The sequence below is a fragment of the Babylonia areolata genome, chromosome 28 (genome assembly GCF_041734735.1).
Source record: "Babylonia areolata isolate BAREFJ2019XMU chromosome 28, ASM4173473v1, whole genome shotgun sequence".
Classification (NCBI taxonomy): Eukaryota; Metazoa; Mollusca; class Gastropoda; order Neogastropoda; family Buccinidae; genus Babylonia; species Babylonia areolata.
This window is the reverse complement of record NC_134903.1, coordinates 11,499,794-11,504,793: the sequence shown is the minus strand read 5'-3', so window position 1 is coordinate 11,504,793 and position 5,000 is coordinate 11,499,794. Positions and strand designations below refer to the sequence as shown.

The window sequence follows — 5,000 nt, the reverse complement described above, 5'->3', positions numbered from 1 at the left end:
ACTGGATTAGTAAACTGCAAGTATGATATACTGGCAGAATCGTTGCAAGTCCATCTTTAAATCTATTCCAGTTGTGTTTGCCTACGTTAAATTGATTTAACTCTCTCCATACGAACGGCGAAAGAGACGACGTTAACAGCGTTTCACCCCAATTACCATCATCAAAATATTGCAAGCGGAAAGCTCTTATACTGAAGAGGTGAATGTTGACAAAGAATACCACAATTCTGACGACGGAAGCTAAAGGTTGGGTACATTGAGACACCCACTGGACATCCGAGGGGTCTGTGTAGAGGAGAAGAGAGGACTGGCCGTACTGAGTGAGTTAACGCAGTTTGTAATTTTCAGTGACAAGCTCACTAAAACTGACCCTTTTCAGGTGACTTAAATTAAAATTATAAATTCATCTTGAATAACCAACACTCCATTTTATACTCATTAGAAAACAGGTGGTGAGCTCTTTTTTTTCTTTTTTTTTTTTTTTTTTTGACATTTCCGACATAAATCAGCTCAGGAATCATTTAGAAATCTATCATTGAACACCTTGTAACAAACACAATTCTAATCAGATTTAGCCTGATTGGGGACGTTTTGTTTTACGAGCTATGCAAGTGCCTTTGCAGTCTGCTTAATTTGCATAAGTAGACAGAGTAAGTGATCTCCGGTCACTTTCACCAGAGCCCAATTGCAGCAATAGCCAGCTAGCTGACCACTGACTGTTGTGTCACCCACAGTGTGTGTTGCAGCCCCAACGGACAGTGTCTCGCTACGTATCACTGTGAGTACTAGTGTGTAGAATGTGTTGATGATCTGTAAATTGTCAGACACATTGCTTGTGTTCATATGAGTATGTTGATATTGCTTTGTTCAGTTATTGCTTTGACATGTAGTCACAGCTCAGCTATGATTGATCTAAATAATCCCCATGTTGTCACATGCTTGTAGCAGTATTCCATTTACTTCTTTTCAACATCACAGTCAATGACGTCTCTGGACACTGATGGTTGGCGAGTGTTCCAGTGAATGACACATTCTTTCTCATCTGCTGTCACTGATGAAGGTTAGCTTCCTTATCCGGCTTCTGTGGAGGAGATTTAAATGTTGAGCACAAGCTTAGCTATGTTGATATTTGGCTTTGATGCAATGGATTGCTTGTGTACGTTCATTCACCACTTAATGGTTAAGCCATGACATTTCTTCCCATCTTTTGTGTTGGGCACTGACTTGCCATCTGGTCCCTCAGTTTGCCAGTATTTTATCAAAGTCACTGGTTCTCAGTACTCTATTGTTTATTATTCATGTATTATTTCACATGCTGTTATAAGTTATGATGCTACACTGATTCTACACTGATGTTTCACTAATTCTCATTACTCTAAGATGTGTTGATTAATATCAGTTATTGGTTAAAGCCGTCTGGTATGTATCAGTCTGTTAGTTGTAATTTAGTTATCATGCTCTCTCCTATATGGCTTACTCCAGTATAGTGCTACATGATAAACTAATTCATTTGAGTCATTCTGACACAGTATAAGCTTTACCTAATCTATACTGTCAGTGTATTTTCACTAAATCAGCATAGAATCAATCACTTTAACTGTACTGTTTAAATGCATTAGAAATGTCATTTGATGTCAGTGTTTGGTCTTCACACATGTTCAGTATCTTATGTTGTTGCTTATCCCAAACAGAGTGGTAGTCTTTCCACGTAATATGTATACATGTGCTTTACTATTCACTATTGTGCTGACATGTTGTGATTAATGACATTTGTCTGATTGTGTCCTTATCAGTGCAGTGTTTTCATCTTCTCATCGTTGTTTTATTTCTTCTTCTTCTTCTCAACTTCTCAATAACTATTGTAAATAAAACAATAGAAAAAACCCTTTTGTGACTGGCCTCTATATGTTCCTGACCTGTGCACAGGGATTCTTGTTTATTCTTTAATTCAGTAAATCGTTATTAATTCTTTTGTACCATACCCTTTCCTTTTATGATAAACCACTCGGTTCATAACACGGCTACAAAAGTAGCGTTGCCAACAGGATTTTGATCCTTGAAAATATTCTTATGACAGGATAAAGCTCCATCACAAAATAGATCCAAATCATATTTCTTTTAATGTTTCAATTCTTTTATCCAAATTAAATCCATCCCTAAACCACAGCCCTTTACCACCAAGTGCGCAACATGGCGCTGTGAGCAAGGATGTTTTAATTCTTTTAGATATCTCTTATCCAAATTAAAGCCACCGCTAATGCTATCATATACTTGGTGCTGCGAGCATGATCATACAGGGACAAGAGGTTGTATTAACATTCACATATGGATAGTTTAACCAAGGAGAAGAGAGAAGACAGTTCAGCAGGTACTTCAAGTCCACAAAGAAGAAACGTCGCCCACATCAAGATGTTTTCATCCAACTTCCTGCCCAAACTCCCAACGCTATCCGGTGAGGAAACTGGCTGTAAGGTTGATGACTTCATCAGTGATGTCAGACTGATTCTGCAGCTACAGCCCCTAGATGACGTGACAACCTCTCTCTGGCTGATCTCAGCCCTTGCTGGCCGAGCTCATCGTCATCGTCAGGCTGCCAGCAACCAACGTTGACACTCCAGCCAAGATCCTTGCAGTTCTTGACAAGAACTGGGGAGATCAGTGAGATGCCATAGACCTTCCCACTGCCTTCTTCAGCAGACAGCAGCAGCCCAAGGAGACGGTGGCAGAGTATACGTCCCATCTTTGGTACCTGTGGTACAAATTCAACAAGGCTGAAGATGGGGTGATGCGAGTACCAGCAACCATATTCCGCGATGCCTTCACCAGAGGTCTTCAGCCAGCCACACTCAGGCGCAATGTCAGGTGCTTCATCCTTGACCACCCTGACACCACCTAAAGAAAAGGAGCCGAGCAATGGCTGAGGGAGGACAGCCACACGTACTACACCTGCCCCAGCAGAGATAACACCAATGTTGTTCGCCTGGAAGCTCAGCTGGCCACACACACAGCTCAGAACACCAGCCTGCGACGACAGCTGCAGTCCCCCATGCCAGCACACTGCACATATCCTCCAGGGCCAGCCCTTCATCCTCGCAGTTGTGCTGCCGACCGTGCCCCAGACCCTGCACACTGTGTCCGGTGTGAGAAGTCTGGCCACACCATGGACCAGTGTCGCCACAAGTGACCCTACCTGAGGGCTAGGCGACTGAAAGCTGACCACCCAACTCCAGTTCCTGTCACCAAACAGTGTGTCACTGCCACACACACTGGGCAACTGGGACCAACGCTGCCAACTCCAGCTCCAAACCAGCAATGCAGGAGATGCCAACACAAACGGCGGTGCAACAGCACCACACCTGACGCTGTGGTCACACAGGTGCCACCCTCACCTGTTCTCAGCCCCACACCACAGAGGTCCAGCCTACAACCACCACTGGTTGTCACGCCAACTGACCTGTCCCCACTGCACCACCAGAGTGTGTCCTACACTGACACTGTCAGTGACAGCAGTGTGTGGCCGGTCAGGCCCAGACCTAGACCCAGGACATCAACCCTGCAAGCTGCACCAGAGCTGCCTCCACTACCAGCTCCTACACCAAGAAGGTCCTACGACTGACCTCCAGAACTATAAACTCTGTTATGTAGGACTAAAGAAACATTTTAACAGCCAGAACAGTGACAGTGCAAACGAACAGTCGTGATGCCAATAGTCATGTTAAAAAAAAAGAAATTCTTGCTAAGCTGAAGCAGTGCTTCATATGTTATTTTTCATATCATTCCTGTTCGTTCTGTAATTCTATTCTCATTTCAGATATTTCTGCAAAATTCATGTTATATGTTTGTTTGTTTTTTTGTTGTTTTTTTCCACTTTGAATATAGATGAAGGGTGTTTTTCATAAGAATGTTGCGGTCACTACAAATTTTTCTCTGCTATCTGTTATCAGCTAAATTATCTCCCTTTACTTACTCAGTAATTTTTGTTTGATGCTCAGCTAAGTCTGCTCACAAGAATTACTTTTAATTAACCATCGAGGACGATGGATTTCAAAAGATGGGGGGAGATGTAGCCAAGTGCTCAATATGACTGGCTACTAACTGTGACTCAACTCACAGTGCAAGCTGAAAGCTGAGCTATAGCAGATGTTTTTTTCAGCTTGCGCAGACTGTGTGACGCCATTCCCAGTTTGATGCAAAGCCCATTCTAAACCTATTCTCTAAACATTTATAAAATCAAGACTCTGTATCGTTCACTGCAATATTATATTTGTTGAGCTTACACACAACATTCATCAGTGAGAAGCATGCTTGTTTTCAGTTTGATCGTTCGTCAGTCTAAAGATTTCAGCTGATACTATGTTACGTCATTTTGTCCTTCTCGCCACACAACCACTCCGTTTACTAGTATCGCTGTACGCGATTGGGTGATCTGACATCTGTGCACACATGTAAATAAAAAGAACATTGGAACAAACCCAGACACTTCCTCAAAAAGGAAGCACCGGGCCTGTCTTTATACGGATCATTTGACATGTGCACACAGCAGCAAAGACAGAAGAAGTGTGCAAACACAAATTAGCTTTTATTCAAGACTGGTATAGCCTCTTTTATCCTGAACAAGCCACACAGAACACATGGACAATACAGAACAAACACCGTGTGTTAGCTGAATCGATAGTGTAAGCAGCACTGACTTGAAGTTGTGTACCTTGTGAATGGGGAGAGTCACCTCTATTTACTATTTGTTAATCATTTCATCTCCTGGCTTAATTGTTTTTAATTTCCAGTTGAAAAAACACCGAGGCAACCATGTGTTTGTTTTATATTGTCCATGTGTTCTGTATGGCTTGTTCAGGATTAAATAGGCTATGCCGGTCTTGACTAAAATCTAATTTGATTTTGCACATTTCTTCTTTCTTTGCTGTTGTGTGTACATGTCAAATGATCGGTATAAGGACAGACCCGGCACTTCCTTTTTTCTTTTTTCTTTTTTTTTTTTTTTT

The 5,000-nt window shown here is 42.1% G+C and overlaps 1 protein-coding gene across 1 annotated transcript in view; it reads right to left on the bottom strand.

The window, feature by feature from the left end:
• Nucleotides 1–5,000, bottom strand: part of LOC143301790 (uncharacterized) — an 82,674-nt gene that overhangs the window by 52,436 nt on the left and 25,238 nt on the right. The gene's annotated exons all lie outside the window — the stretch shown is intronic.